Genomic DNA, 16,690 nt, shown 5'->3' with positions numbered 1-16,690 from the left:
TACCCTGTGACTTCTGCACCTTTCCAAAATCTGTTTCCCAATCTGTTCCTCCACATCTCTGCTACTATTGGGGGGCCTATAGAAAACTCCTAACAAGGTGACTGCTCCTTTCCTATTTCTGACTTCAACACATACTACCTCAGTAGGCAGATACTCCTCGAACTGCCTTTCTGCAGCTGTTGTACTATCTCTAATTAACAATGCCATCCCCTGCCCCCCCCCCCACCTCTTTTACCACCCTCCCTAATCTTATTGAAACATCTATAACCAGGGACCTCCAACAACCATTTCTGCCCCTCTTCTATCCAAGTTTCCGTGATGGCCACCACATCGTAGTCCCAAGTACCGATCCATGCCTTGAGTTCACCCACCTTATTCCTGATGCTTCTTGCGTTGAAGTATACACACTTTAACCCATCTCCGTGCCTGCAAGTACTCTCCTTTGTCAGTGTTCCCTTCCCCACTGCCTCACTACACGCTTTGGCGTCCTGAATATCGGCTAGCTTAGTTGCTGGACTACAAATCCGGTTCCCATTCCCCTGCCAAATTAGTTTAAACCCTCCCGAAGAGTACTAGAAAACCTCCCTCCCAGGATATTGGTGCCCCTCTGGTTCAGATGCAACCCGTCCTGCTTGTACAGGTCCCACCTTCCCCAGAATGTGCTCCAATTATCCAAATACCTAAAGCCCTCCCTCCTACACCATTCCTGCAGCCACGTGTTCAGCTGCACTCTCTCCCTATTCCTAACCTCGTTATCACGTGGCACCGGCAACAAACCAGAGATGACAACTCTGTCTGTCCTGGCTTTTAACTTCCAGCCTAACTCCCTAAACTCGTTTATTACCTCCACATGTAGGCGTCACTGGCATTTACTGACTACCCCTAATTGCCGTGATTTCCCAGGTCAGTTCTGAGGGCAGTCAGGATTCAGCTACACTGCTGTGGTTCTGGAGTCACACACAGCCCAAGTAAGGGATGGCAACTTTATTTCCCCAGAACACATGGGTTTTACACTGATACAGTAGTTATATGGCCACCATTACTGAAAATAACTTTTTATTCCAGATGTAGCAAATTAATTGAATTTGAATTTCCCAGCTTGGGTATGTGCGTGTGCGTGCGCAGGGGGTTGTGGTGAAGAGGGTTCAGAAGGTGCCTCCTGATTATTAATCTCAACCTCTGGATTACTACTCCATTAACGTAAGCACTAGGCTTGCATTCCTTCAGATTGGAAGGAAGTTGTTTCCCAGTTTAATTCCATTCGCACAGGCGGCATGGTGGCGCAGTGGTTAGCACTGCTACCTCACGCCGCTCTGGACCCGGGTTCAATCCCGGGTCACTGACTGGGGTGGAGTTTGCACATTCTCCCAGTGTCCGCGTGGGTTTCACCCCCACAATCCAAAAGATGTGCAGGTTAGGTGGATTGGCCACCCTAAATTACCCCTTAATTGGAAAAAAATAATTTGATACTCTAAATTTGAAAAAAAAAATTCTATTTGCACGCGGCATGGATTAAGGAATAGAGAAATGCATGTTCAAGGAGGGCGTGGTACCAAGCTAGGAGGTATAATGAACAACAGGTCAGAAGACGGATAGATTGTATGGGTGGGTGGAACGATAGTAGGCATAGCTCAATGAAACAAACCTGCAGGAGCAGGGTGTCAACTTAAGAGTGGTAGTTGGGAATACAATCTATACAAGGAAGCTCGAGTGGGGGTGGACGAACATAAGGATATACTTAGTTCAGGCACGGAAGTCATTAAAAACTAGCTTGCTGGTCTTAAAAAGTGATTACAAAAGGTTCAGACAAAAAAGTAACATGGCGTCACGACAGTTACGTAGAACCTTGGTGGGACCTCATTGAATGGACTCTTCCACTTCTGCCAGCAGCGGTAATTGTGGCAGGTGGGGGCACATGATTGGACGTGAGTGAAAAAGTTTTCCTGACAGCACGAAAATAGATTGGAATTCGGTTGCCCCAGCACCCAAGGCGGATTCTAGGTGGGTGGAGATTCCTGAAGAGCAATGTCGGGAATCCCATTTGCATTCATTAGCATGTCACGGATGCTCATTAAAAGGCCAACTTGCCAGAATCACACTCCCACTGCAAATTATGTTCCCTGCCAGTGGCTAATTAGAATGTTCTGCTTTATGGCTGTATACAAGTGCCGTGCACCTGGCGAACTTCACTTCATCCATGACTTTGATGTCAGTAGACACTGCCTTTGCCTTTCTTTTAAATCGTCACTGCTACATATTGGATGCTATAACATTAATTGTGCCAAGGCTGGGCACGGGAGGCATTACGACTGTCCTGTTCGGCGTGAATCAGCTGAAAGCTACGGGGCCCTGACATTATTCGAGCAGTAACACTGCAGACTTGTGCACCAGAACTTGCTGCACGCCTGGTCAAGCTGTTCCAGTACACTGGCATCTACCCGGCAATGTGGAAAATTGCTCAGGTATGCCCTGTACACAAAAATCAATACAAATACAACCAAACAAATTACTGCCCCATCAGATTACTCTTGATCATCAGTAAAGTGGTGGAAGGAGGTCATCATGTGGCACTTGCTTAGCAATAACCTGGTCACTAGCCGGTTCTGCCAGGACCACTCAGCTCCTGACCTCACTACACCCTTGGTTCAAACATGGACAACAGGGGCGAAATTCTCCGGAAATGGCGCGATATCCGCCGAGTGGCGCCCAAAACGGCGCAAATCGCATCTTTGGGGGCCGAGCCCCAACCTTAAGGGCTAGGTCGGCGCCGGACAAATTTCCGCCCCGCCAGCTGGCGCGGAAATGACATCTCCGGGCGGCGCATGCGCAGGAGCGTCAGCAGCCGCTGACGGCATTCCCGCGCATGCGCATTGGAAGGAGTCTCTTCCACCTCCGCCATGGTGGAGACCGTGGCGAAGGCGGAAGGGAAAGAGTGCCCCCACAGCACAGGCCCGCCCGCGGATCGGTGGGCCCCGATCGCGGGCCAGGCCACCGTGGGGGCACCCCCTGGGGCCAGATCGCCCCGCGCCCCCCCGGACCCCGCCTGCACCGCCTTGTCCCGCCGGTTTAATTTACGCCGACGGGACAGGCATTTTAGCGGCGGGACTTCGGCCCATCTGGGCCAGAGAATCGCGCGGGGGGGCCCGCCAACCGGCGCGGCGCGATTCCCGCCGCCGCCAAATCTCTGGTGCCGGAGACTTCGACAAACGGCGGGGGCGGGATTCACGCCAGCCCCCGGCGATTCTCCGACCCGGCGGGGGGTCGGAGAATCTCGCCCCTGAGCTGAACTCCAGAGATGAGGTGAGAGTGACTGCCCTGGCCATCAAGGCAGCATCTGACCAAGTCCGTCATCAAGGAGCCCCAGCAAAGCCGGAGTCAATGGGAACCAGCTGGTTGGAGTCAAACCCGGCACAAAGGAAGATGGTTGTGGTCGTTGGAGGTCAATCATCTCAGCTCCAGGACATCACTGCAGGTGTTCCTCAGGGTAATGTCCTAGGCCCCAACCATTTTCAGCTGCTTCGTCAATGACCTGCCTTCCATCAGAAGGTCAGAAGTGGGAATGTTTCCGAATGATCGCGCAATGTTCAGAACCATTTGCGACTCCTCAGAAACCGAAGCAGCCCATGTCTAAATGCTGCATGAACTGGACAATATCCAGGCTTGGGCTGACAAATTGCAAGTAATATTCATGCCAGGCTGCCAGCCCTTCAATCTTCACCTCCAACAAGAGAACCAATCCATCACCCCTTTACATTCAATGGCATCAACATCCTGATGGTTGCCATTGATCGGAAACTGAACTGGACTAAACATATAAATACTCTGGCTACAAGAGCAGGTCAGAGATTAAGAATCCTGCAGTGAATAACTCATGTGCTGACTCCCCAAAACCTGTTCACCATCTACACGGCACAAGTCAGGAGTGTGATGGAATATTCTCCACCTGCCTGAATGAGTGCAGCTCCAACAACACTCAAGAGGTTTGACACCAGCTAGGATAAATCTTGATTGCCACCCCATCCACAAACATTCACTCACTCTACTACCGATGCCAGACATGGGGCCAGTGTAGGTCAGCAAGCAGATCAGTAAAACCTAAAATTGAAGCTGCACAATCCAGTCCATAGATGCTTAATCTGCCCCCATCCACAAACCACCGACGCACAGTGGGAGTAGTGCAACTCATCAAGCCTCCTTAAACAACACCTTCCAACCTACAACCACCATCACCTAGAAGGACAAGGGCACCACACACATGAGAACACCGCCATCCGGAGGTTCCCCTCCAAGCCACGCACCATCCTGACTTGGAAACAGATCGCTGTTCTTTCACTGTAGTCGGGTCAAAATCCTGGAACTCCCTCCCAAAGAGCATTGCGGATGTACCTATGCTACAGCGACTGCTGCGGTTCAAGAAGGCAGCTCACCACCACCAAGGGCAATTAGAGCTAGGCAATAAATGCTGGCCTAGCCAGCGGCTCCCACACCCCATGCATGAATTAAGAATAAATAAATGTGGGCAGCACGGTGGCGCAGTGGGTTAGCCCTGCTGCCTCATGGTGCCGAGGTCCCAGGTTCGATCCCGGCTCTGGGTCACTGGCCGTGTGGAGTTTGCACATTCTCCCCGTGTTTGCGTGGGTTTCACCCCCACAACTCAAAGATGTGCAGAGTAGGTGGATCGAACACGCTAAATTGCCCCTGAATTGGAAAAAAATGAATTGGGTACTCTAAATTTATTTTAAAAAAGAATAAATAAATGCTAGCTTTATAACGCAGGGAGGGGGATGACGTATTGGAGGAAGTGACGGAAAGGGCGGAAGTGCTTTGGGGATGAGGGGAAGCGGCGGGGTTGATGGAAGAGAGAATGTCTGGAGAAAGCGTGGTGAGTCCAGTGCCCGCAGCATCAACTCGGACCACCTCTTTCAAAGGGGCAAGCCTGAGCTCCAAGTATGTCAAGCTGAATGTGGGAGGCGCTCTGTACTACACCACCATGCAGACCCTCACCAAGCAGGACACCATGCTGAAGGCCATGTTCAGTGGCAGGATGGAGGTGCTGACAGACAGCGAAGGTTGGATCCTAATTGACCACTGCGGAAAGCACTTTGGGGCGGTTCTGAACTACCTGCGCGATGGCGCTGTGCCCCTCCCAGAGACTAATCGCGGAATTGAGGAATTGCTGGCCGAGGCCAAGTACTATCTGGTCCAAGGACTGGTGGAGGAGTGCCAAGCTGCCCTTCAGCAGAAAGAAATCTATGAACCTTTCTGTAAAGTTCCTGTGATCACATCTAACAAGGAGGAACAGCGATTGATAGCTACTTCGAAAAAGCCTGCAGTTAAGCTGTTGTACAACAGAAGCAACAACAAATATTCATACACCAGCAACTCGGATGATAATATGCTGAAGAACATCGAGCTGTTTGACAAGCTGTCTCTGCACTTTAATGGCAGAGTGCTTTTCATAAAGGACGTCCTCGGTGATGAAATCTGCTGCTGGTCCTTTTATGGGCAGGGCCGAAAGATCGCTGAAGTGTGCTGTACCTCCATAGTGTACGCAACAGAGAAGAAACAGACCAAGGTTGAATTCCCTGAAGCCCGAATCTATGAAGAGACGCTGAATATTTTATTGTACGAGACCCAGGACGGGCGCGGACCGGACAACGCTCTGCTTGAGGCGACTGGCGGAGCGGAGGGTCGGTCTCACCACCTCGAGGAGGAGGAGGAACGGGAGAGGATTGAGCGGGTTCGGAGAATTCACATCAAACGCCCAGATGACCGATCGCAACTCCATCAGTGAGACTCCTCAGCTTCTGTTTGGCTGAGTCTCGGCTTGGTCCAACTTCTAATCCTTCCCCCGTGTCCTCCACAGAGAAAGAGATAGAATATTAACACACAATGTGATCCCTGCAGGGTATGATAGTGAAGGGTTAAAGTCAATCGATAAAACTCAGCCAGACTGAGGAACACCTAATGATATTCAGTATGTGGAATGCCAAAATATGGACATATTCCTATACACAGCAAACTCTAGTTTAGGTATCGCGATCACACGGTTAAATTCACGCCTTAAAAGCTGCCCTAATTATTGGTGGGGCAGCACGGTAGCCTTGTGGATAGCACAATTGCTTCACAGCTCCAGGGTCCCAGGTTCGATTCTGGCTTGGGTCACTGTCTGTGCGGAGTCTGCACATCCTCCCCGTGTCTGCGTGGGTTTCCTCCGGGTGCTCCGGTTTCCTCCCACAGTCCAAAGATGTGCAGATTAGGTGGATTGGCCATGATAAATTGCCCTTAGTGACCAAAATTGCCCTTAGTGTTGGGTGGGGTTACTGGGTTATGGGGATAGGGTGGCGGTGTTGACCTTGGGTAAGGTGCTCTTTCCAAGAGCCGGTGCAGGCTTGATGGGCCGAATGGCCTCCTTCTGCACTGTAAATTGTATGATAATCTATGATTTACAATTTAACTCTGGTGCTGCAGTGTGCTGCCCATGTTCATTCATAAAAGGCAACTTTTTCTTTCATTTTTTGCCAACGTTTGTTCATATGTTTTTGGAAGGATAAGAATTCTTGAAGAACAGTCATGCTGAGTTGTATTTTGCAACCTTTTCTGCTGGGCCCTTATCCATAAAGGCAAATATGGCCATGGTGAGGCAATCTCCTGTACGGCAGACTAAGTATCTCTGGACTGGATTGCGCAGCTGCAAGTTTAAGTTTTACCAATCTGCTTGCTGACCCCGAGTCTGGCAATGCCTTAATCTTAAAATTCTCATCCTTGTGTCGAAATCCCTCCACGGGCTCGCCCCTCCCAATCTCTCTAATCTTCACCAACCCTACGACCCCGAGACATTTGCACCCCTCCAATGCTGCCTCGTGCATATCCTCGCATTTAAACACTCCACTACCGCATGTGCCCGGACCCTCTGCTCTGGAATTCCATCCCTTATGCTCTCTGCCTCTCTCTCTTCGATATCTCCCTTCACCCAAATATTGCACAGATCTGGAGTTCCACACAGTGGAAGCCTTTGCTGAACAAAAAACCGAGAAAATATTGGTGACCGAATTATAAATTTAGAATTTATATCAAACGCAATTTTCTCCCTTAAGTGTTTCAAAAGTGAAGCTGGCCGGTTTGGTGATATCGACAACTTGGGGATTGAAATAGAAACTGCCCAAAGAATTTCTTTCATTGTGTGACTTGAAGATGTTTCCTGGCAGAGAGCACAGCGTAAAGACTGGAATGTGTCGAGTCGAGAGCTTAATACAGTCTGTTGCTCTTGAAGAAGCCACTCTGTTAACACTAACAACAACAAAAAGAACCCTTGGTAATTTTAGTTCAGTCTCGAAGCCTAACATGAAAGTAGCCATTTCTGTTAAGTTTGCAAAACTGTGCAACAAAACATGCAATATGCTTGGAAAGATTTTATCCCTAATGAGTTATACTGTAAGTTTCAAAAAATGTAAACTGTAATTTTACAGCAGCTGCTAAATAGTATAACTGCATCGACATTACTGCCACCGAGACAAGACGTCAGCAGGTTTCCTTCATGGTGCCATACTCGTTTCAATTGCAATCAAATGCGGACAGCCTCTCTGGAAAGTTCAGTTTACACTTTAACGCAAATTCAGTGACGATCAAGTAGTTTCATGTCACATGCTGACAAATTAGACGAGTGCCAAAGTGTTGCCTGTCACAGTCCTCCCTCTGCTGGAGTGCGAACCAGTAACTGCCCAAGGCGGCCAATTTTGGCACTCAAAACCCTCTAAACCGTGCCAGTATTTTCCTCTGCCCCTCGGGTCAACCTCACAAGAGGCAGCAGTTAATGTCAGCATTTGCAAATAGTAAAATAAGGTGCTTTCACCTTGATGGAATGCCAACGGCGATCCAATCTGGAAGATAAATGCCCTAACTTCAGAACTGGGACAACAGCAGAGGCTCTGATGAGTGTGGCTGCTGCAATATGCTGTGAAATTCTGGAGAACCAACTGTTCAGACTCGCATTGTCGTGCAAAGTAATGCCATTCTGACTTGGAACTATAATCACCGTCCGTGGGTCAAAATCCTGGAATCCCCCCCCCCAAACAACAGTGTGGGTGTACCTGGATGGCAGCAGCTCACAAAAGCGGCTCACCACCACCTTCTCAAGGGCAATTAGGGATTGGCAATAAATGCTGGCCTTGAAAGGTCGTCCTCACATCCCAAGAACAAATAAAATACAATTCAGTGGTGATGTATGTACACTGCTGCACAGCACAGAGTCAGTTCTGTGCCGGCTCCCACACCCGCTGAGCGCATCAATATTTGCAATTGTCTCCTGACACAGTACGCTCAGTTCTGTGACCCCAGTTCGCAGAGTAGCCAATAAAGGCACTCTTGCCTTTGCTCGCAGCAGCATATCACGGTGTCACCTAATCGAGAGGCTGTGCGCATCCAGAACAGACCACCGTTTGTCAAAGCAGCCTACGATGAATGACCAATGATTAATAAACGTGGGAGAAAGTCAAATGGAAGTCATTTTAGCATACAAAGCGAGAAGTTACACCTGAAAATTTCAGGAGCAACTATTAATGCCCAAAAACATTTTAAAATGGATCACAAACAAAACTGCAGAGGTTACCTCAATAAGCAAGTTTTACACCATACCTCAGTGGATGCGGACAGATGAAGGTAAACTTTTAAAACAGTATAAGTTTAGATTATTCCCGTTATTATACTTTCCTGTGGAGGGAGGAAAGAAGGACTGGAATAACAACTTATATTTATATAGTGCCTTTCACAGAATAACAAAATTTAACATCAAGCCACATCAGGAGATACTTAGGTCAGATGATTTGGACAGCACGGTAGCACAGTGGGTAGCACAATTGCTTCACAGCTCCAGGGTCCCAGGTTCGATTCCTGGCTTGGGTCACTGTTTGTGCGGAGTCTGCACGTTCCCCCGTGTGTGCGTGGGTTTCCTCCGGGTGTTACGGTTTCCTCCCACAGTCCAGAGATGTGCAGGTTAGGTGGATTGGCCATGCTAATTGCCCTTAGTGTCCAAAATTGGCCTTAGTGTTGGGTGGGGTTACTGGGTTATGGGGATAGGGTGGGGGTGTGGGCTTGGGTAGGGTGCTCTTTCCAAGAGTCAGTGCAGACTCGATGGGCCGATTGGCCTCCTTCTGCACTGTAAATTCTATGATCTATGATTAAAAGCTTGGTCAAAGAGGCAGGTTCCAAGGAGTGCCCTGAAGGAGAAAACCAAGGTGGAGAGGTGGTGGGATGTAGGGGGAGATTCAAGACCATAGGACCCTGGCAACTGAAGGCATGGCCACCAATGGTGGAATGATTAAAATCGGGGTGCCTCAGAGGCCAGAATTAGTGGAGCACAGAAATCTCACAGAGGGATATGAGACTGGAGGAGATTAGAGACATAGGGAGGGGGGAGGCCATGGAGGGATTTGAAAACATGAATGGGAATATCAAAATAAAGATGTTGCTTCCCCGGGAGCCAATGTCGGCCCGCGAAGTGTAAGTGCAAGTTAGAAGCGGGGCAGCAGAGTTTTGGATGACCTCATGTTTAGAGAGGGGAATATGAGAGACCGCCCAGGAATGCAATGGGAGTATTCCAATCTGGAGGTAACAAGAGTCATGAATGAAGGTGTCAGTAGCAGGTGAGCTGGGATGGGGCAAAAGCTAGGTGGTGTTGCACAGGGAGAAATAGGCTGACTTAGAGATGGCGCAAATGTGAAAATGACCATGTTTTAAGAAGTGTAATGATACCCGGTACTGGCCAACACTCCTTTAACACCCCACGCAACCACAGTCCAGCATAAATTACAATGGAGCTCCCCTGCAGTGATCTGGCTGGCAACAATTTTAAATTGAAGACAGCAAGGACATCAGCCAGCAGGGTCCTCTTTAAATATGCCAACAATCTGTTACTTTATGGAATCACAGAACAGTACAAAGAACAGTACAAAGAACAAAGAATAGCACAGGAACAGGCCCTTTGGCCCTCCAAGCCTGTACCGGTCATGGTACCACCCATGGCCAAAACCCTAAAGAACACAGTATAGCAGCACAGGAGATCATTCCGTCCATTGAATCTACACTAGCTCCTTCAAAGAGCAATCTGCAAAATACCGCAGATGCTGGAAATTTGAAAAAGGTCATCTAACCTGCAACCATGGGGTGGGATTTTGCAGCCCTGCCCCCCCCCCCCCATCCCTACAAGTTCCTTCCCCCTCCACAGGTTATCAAATTCCCTTTGGTCATCCAAAGCTCTTCTGCCCATGTCCGAACTCGCACCAAGTCCCATTCTCATACCACGCTGTTCTCACTGACCCGACACTGGCTCCAAGCTCAGCAATGCCTCAATTTTAAAATTCCCCTCCTTGTTTTCAAGTTCCTCTATCCCAGATTACTGTGGATGCTCGACCACTGAGCACATTCAAGACGAAGGTTGATAGATTTTTACGTGCTAAAGGAATCAAGGGATACTGCAGGAAGGTGGAGTTGAGGTAGAAATTCACCACTGATCTTGCCAATGCAGGAGGAATCTCGAAGCGTCAAATGGCCTACTCCAGGTCCGATTTCTAACGTTTTCATTTTCCTGTCATGTGCCACACACAATTGCCCAGACAAGAGGCTGGGGAGGAAACCTGTCCACAAGACATGCCTGTTAGGTAATTTGGACATTCTGAATTCTCCCTCTGTGTACCCAAACAGGTGCTGGAATGTGGCGACTAGGGGATTTTCACAGTAACTTCACTGCAGTGTTAATGTAAGCCTACCTGTGACACTAATAAAGATTATTAAATAAAGATTGTTATTATTATGCTCATTTCACCTGAATTCCCATTTGGCTGTTCGTTGCGAACCACCTTGCTTCCAACTGTCTTCCCCCTTGACAACATCGCCACAACAGGAAGCCCATCACTGAGGGATGACCATCATGGACTACAGTTCTGACACTTACTGCCACACCTGTTTGGGACATCGGGGGCTGGATTCTCCGTTTTTGGGACTATGTCCCCACGTTATTGTAACAACTGTGGCCTTTCACGACAGAAAGACTGGCGTGAAAAGGCCACTTATTCATAGCCCTGCAGGGGGCTAGCAGGGACCTGTTGGGAAACTCGCAGCTTTAGCTGCAGAGAGGGGCCCCAGCACTTCCAGGTCAGAGGCGGCACATGCGCACGGCGGCGGTCTCCAGCGGCCGCACCGTGCTCCATGGCGGACTCAGACTGCGGAGCTGGACCTCCTAAATAGTGCCCTCGATCAGCCGCGTGCCCAACCCGGACCACCCACCCAAAAATAGCCCGGTCCCATATGAGGCACTCCCTGCCCTCCAATCGGCTCGTCCCAGACTATGGCGGTCGCGGACCGCAGCCGCCATGCGAGTATCCCGAATGGCAGGACCACATTAGATCCACGCCGTCTGGACTTTATCCCGAATGGCAGGACCACATTAGATCCACGCCGTCTGGACTTTGGCTGGTTGAGGGCGGAGAATAGCGGGGCGGGCCTCCAGCAATGGCCACAGGTAGGGGATATGCGGTGTATGCCGTTTTTCGGGGCCCCGAGAATCGTCGAACCACTGCCGGTCCCGATTCCATGCGCGGGAGTGGATTCTCCGGCCCGGCGCCGGACGCGATTTCAGAGTCGGGGTGCTGGAGTCCTGGAACTCTCCTCCTGCAGGCTCCCAGGAATTTGAAACAGGATCGCTCCCTTTGGGTAAAAAGATTAATTCTCAAACAGCATTTTCATTGGTTATGATTGCTGCCAACTACTTAATCTTGGGAATCCTGCAAGGACCAATAGTATTTATTTTTAAATATTATTATATTGTTAGAAACTACATTTCAAGATTTAAACATTTACCAGATAGCTTCCACAGTACATGCAGTTACTATTCTGCTTTCCCAGATCCTTCTGCCTTGCAGTAATAAAATTCACCTTGGGCTAATTCAATATTTTGCTTCTAATTTATCAAAAAACAGCTACCATGCAAAGCTTTGTTGACCAGCAGTTTATACAATACACAGATCTTTGGGCAAGATACAAAATATTTTTTTAAAAATCTTTACTGAGAAGAATAAGTAGTGACATTTCCATAGGGGCAAAAGATGAATATGAATATAGATGAGTTTTTTAAAAACAAATGATGCTGTCTCGTAATAATCTGTGTGCGCCTGCGGCCGCAAAGTTCTCCCTTTTCTAAGGTCTTTCAGTGCTCCGCACGAGAAGGCACTCCACTTTTCAAGGAATTCCCTCAAGGGAACAGTGAAGTATATTATAACACGGCAGTGTTCACACAAATACTCGGTACTATTGAGCAAAACAACAAGGCAATGGCCGAGGATTTTGCTCTCTGCAGTGAACAAATGGTGCCACATCGTAAGGCGTTACACTGGGATTTACCGTAAATTAAAGGAGCCATTTTTGAGGAGTGCCCTCTACAGCGAATCTGGGGCGGAATTCTCCGCAATCGGCGTGATGTCCGCCGACCGGCGCCAAAAACGGCGCAAATCAGTCCAGCATCGCGCCGCCCCGAAGGTGCGAAATCCTCCGCATCTTGAGCGGCCTTGGGGGGCTAGGCCCGCGCCGGACTGATTTCCGCCACGCCAGCTGGCGGGAAAGGCCTTTGGTGCCCCGCCAGCTGGCGCGGAAATGACTTTGCCGGGCGGCGCATGTGCGGGAGCGTCAGCAGCCGCTCATGGCATCCCCGCGCATGTGCAGTGGAGGGGGTCTCTTCCGCCTCCGCCATGGTGGAGACCGTGGCAAAAGCGGAAGGAAAAGAGTGCCCCCACGGCACAGTCCCGCCCGTGGATTGGTGGGCCCTGATCGCGGGCCAGGCCACCGTGGGGGCACCCCCCGGGGCCAGATCGCGCCCCCCCCCCCTCCCAGGACCCCGGAGCCCGCCCGCGCCGCCTTGTCCCGCCGGTAAGAGAGGTGGTTTAATCCACGCCGGCGGGACAGGCATTCCAGCAACGGGACTTCGGCCCATCCGGGCCGGAGAATTGCCGGGGGGGGGGGGGGGCGCCAACCGGCACGGCGCAATTCCCACCCCCGCCGAATATCCGGTGCCGGAGAATTCGGCAACCGGCGGGCGCGGGATTCACGCCCGCCCCCGGCGATTCTCCGACCGGGCGGGGGGGTCGGAGAATCCCGCCCCTGGTACTTGTGCAAACAGGGAAAGAAACTGCAAATCTCCTTAACAAATCAGACGGAGAAATTACTAATGAGCAGCGTAAAGTCTGAACCAGGGAGTGTCAGTAAAAATATTTAACTCAATATCAAATCAGGTACAGAAAGCAAAATAAAGAGTGGGGATAGAAAGGTAGGGTTAAGAAGGAGAAAGGGACAAAAGAAAAAGTAAAGTTTAAAAAAAAAATCTCCAACAATAATTGAAAGATAAACCACCGAGACTCCACACTTGCAAAAATTTAGTTTTCATGGCTAGAGAAGTTGGTTGGCAAGACTTGTCGCACCATTAAAAATCCACAACGCACAAGTCCTAGATTTTTCTGGCTAGTTGCGTGGTTATCTATCATATAAATAATGCAACTTCTCAAGGACAATTAGGGATGGGCAACGGAGGCTGACTTTACCATTGAGGCCCAAATCCCATAGAAGGAGAAAAAAACTTCATGTCCTTCTACGTGTTTCAATGCAGAATCTCTTGGCGAGGAATCAGTACAATGACTCGAGGAACAGGGAAATTGAACAGCAACTTGCTGATCTCCACATTAAACTGTACATTTATGGTCATCAGAAGTTGCTTCCTGATTTACTACATAACAAGTAAACACGGTTATCCTCACTGTTATTTCTCCAGCATTAGTGCCAACTGTGGCTCAGTGGCACTCGCCTTTGAATCACAAGCCTCTGGGTTCAATGCGCACTTCTGGGCTTGAACACAAGAATCAAGGCCGCCACTTCAGTGCAGTACTGAGAGAATGCTTCGCTGTCGGAGGTGCTGTCTTTCGGCTGAGGTAATAAGCCAAGGCCCCATCTGCCAGTTCAGGTGAATGTGAAATATCGAATGGAACTATTTCAAAAAAGAGCAGGGCAGTTACACCCACGTCCCAGCCAACATTCACCCCTCAATGAACATCACAAAAACGGATTGTCTAGCCATTATCAAACTGCCGTTTGTGAGAGTTTGTGAAGCACACGATAGCTGCTGAGTTTCCGACATTACAACAACAGTGACAACGCTTCAAAAGGTACTTGACTGGCTGTAAAATGCTCTCAGATGCTTCATGGTTGTGAAAAACGCTATATAAATGCAAGTCTTTCTTTTCAGGAAAGTATGTCTCGACGATAACTATCAGTTGCCACATTCAGATCCGACTCCGGCAGGGTAACTGCACTACATGTACAGGCTGGTAATGGTGTAGCACAGTGGGTAGCACTATTGCTTCACAGCGCCTGGGTCCCAGGTTCGATTCTGGGCTTGGGTCACTGTCTGTGGGGAATCTGCACGTTCTCCCCGTGTCTGCGTGGGTTTCCTCCGGGTGCTCCCGTTTCCTCCCACACTCCCGAAAGACGTGCTTGTTAGGTCATTTGGACATTCTGAATTCTCCCTCAATGTACCCGAACAGGCGCCAGAATGTGGCAACTAGGGGCTTTTCACAGTAACTTCATTGCAGTGTTAATATAAGCCTACTTGTAACAATTACATTTTAAAAAAAATAATGCGCAAAACATGCACACAAGCGGAAATCGAAAATGAACGCAGGATTGCGCGAATCCTTTGTTACTTGGTAACCCTGCTCCAAACCATCCACTTTACAGGATACCCAACCAGCCTCAGTAAACAGAATCACAGATAAATGTCACTAAGGGTAAAATCACTTTCCCCAACGATACACCAGTGGGAGAACTCCCAAAACATTTATTTGCCTGTGAAGTGTTCTGATGATCCTGAGGTAACATAGTGCGCTTTATACATGCAACCTCTTTTGCTCTTTTCCAAAATGCTTCACGGAAGCAAAAAGTGCAGCCCTTCTGCAGTAGAGGTTTCGCAGGTGGTGCTCAAGGCTGTTCAAAGTCTAGAAGGGGCTTTGGAAAATTAGGTGAAGCACAGAGGTAGACGAGCTGAACTTCACCAGGATCATACATCACACAGTCACAGACACGAATGGAGCTCGTGTCAAAGCTGATGCGTGTGAAAGAAGCAATGGGGGAAGCTGCTAATTTCAATAATAAAAGTAAGTTCTTGCACAATATGAGAGAGGGCCATCAAATGTGGGTAGCGAATCACATAGAGTGGCATTCCACTGGGAATCCAGGTGGAAAAGGTACTTCAATGCTGCAAGCAAACCTTTGATAGTCTGATATTAAAGCAGACGATGAAACAGTCTGGAGCCCGAGACTACAAGTCTCAATATTCCTTGCTCCATACCCACTATCTGTAAATGCGGAAAGGGAATTCTTGGCTTCCAGAGGAAAAAGAAAATCCTCCGAAGTGCTTAATATTAATTTTGCTTTCACAATATACATAATACATAGTGGACAAAAAAGAAAATCCAGATCTCATCTCTACAAAAGACCTTCTTAAGAAAATCCGTCAGTATTCACAACAAAGGCAGGAAACGTTAAAACCTTGGCAACAAAAAACATATGCTCTTGACGGTGACAGCATACCCATCCCTCCTTTCAGCAGCACCAGCTGCTTCAGTGGAATCTTCATTTCACATCTTGGCCTCTAGCTCTGACAGCACGACTGGGGATTTTGTTTTCCTTGAGGTGAAATAGCAGCCACATGACCACTGTGCTAATAGGGTTACGGTCCTGGCTTGTATCTAACAAAAAACAGAGGCGATATAGCAGCTTGCCATCTGGCACTTCGATCACTGGCTTTGTCGGTGTTATCAATTCATTTAAATGTGTCCTCTCTAGTTAATGACAAGTCGCAGTCACACTTCTCCCATCTAACATTCAGGTGAAATTATATTAACCTTTTCAAATGTAAATGTCGACCGCCAGCTGGACTGCACTCTCAGTTCGGTGATAAATGGTTGGGGGTTCAAACCCCGCTCCAGATACTTGGGAGCATGAAATCTAAACTGATGCTCCAGTGCGAGATTACTGTACTCCTGAGGATGTCACCTTTTGGATGAGATAATTAGCTAAGGCGAGGTCCAGGTCTAGGTCAGAGCAGCCAGCCGACTGAGGCCGGGAGCTCCACCAATAAGGTGTCAGCCCCGGCTCAGTGGGTAACTCTCTCCTTAAGAGTCAAAAGGTTGTGGATTCAAGCCCCACTCCAGAGGCGTGCACAAAATCTGGGCTAACACTCCAGTTCTATAGTGCGCGAGCTCTGCAATTTCAGAGGGTCGTCTTTCAGTTGAGACATCGGTCCCTCTCAGAAAGACACAAAAGATCGCATAGCACTATTTCGAAGTGCAGAAGAGTTAACTCTGGTGTCCTGGCCACCATTTATCTTTCAACCAACATCACTAAAAGCAGATTATCTGGCCATCATTACATTATGTATTGTGGGAGCTTGCTGTGCGCCATTGGTTGTCCCATTTCTGTATGATATCAGTGACTACACTTCAACACTGGTTGTAAGGGCAGCACGGTGGCGCAGTGGTTAGCATTGCTGCCTCACGGCGCCAAGGACCCGGGTTCGATCCGGCCCTGGGTCACTGTCCGTGTGGAGTTTGCACATTCTCCCCGTGTCTGCGTGCGTTTCGCCCCCACAACCCAA

The 16,690-nt window shown here is 49.0% G+C and overlaps 1 protein-coding gene and 1 pseudogene across 7 annotated transcripts in view; one reads left to right on the top strand and one right to left on the bottom strand.

The window, feature by feature from the left end:
• The window catches only part of pign (phosphatidylinositol glycan anchor biosynthesis, class N), a 154,570-nt gene that overhangs the window by 82,388 nt on the left and 55,492 nt on the right, over window positions 1–16,690 (bottom strand). The gene's annotated exons all lie outside the window — the stretch shown is intronic.
• Window positions 4,835–5,842, top strand: LOC140425618 (BTB/POZ domain-containing adapter for CUL3-mediated RhoA degradation protein 3 pseudogene; annotated as a pseudogene).

Source organism: Scyliorhinus torazame, chromosome 6 (genome assembly GCF_047496885.1).
Source record: "Scyliorhinus torazame isolate Kashiwa2021f chromosome 6, sScyTor2.1, whole genome shotgun sequence".
Classification (NCBI taxonomy): domain Eukaryota; kingdom Metazoa; phylum Chordata; class Chondrichthyes; order Carcharhiniformes; family Scyliorhinidae; genus Scyliorhinus; species Scyliorhinus torazame.
The sequence above is the reverse complement of the archived record's forward strand: the minus strand, read 5'-3'. Positions and strand labels throughout refer to the sequence as shown.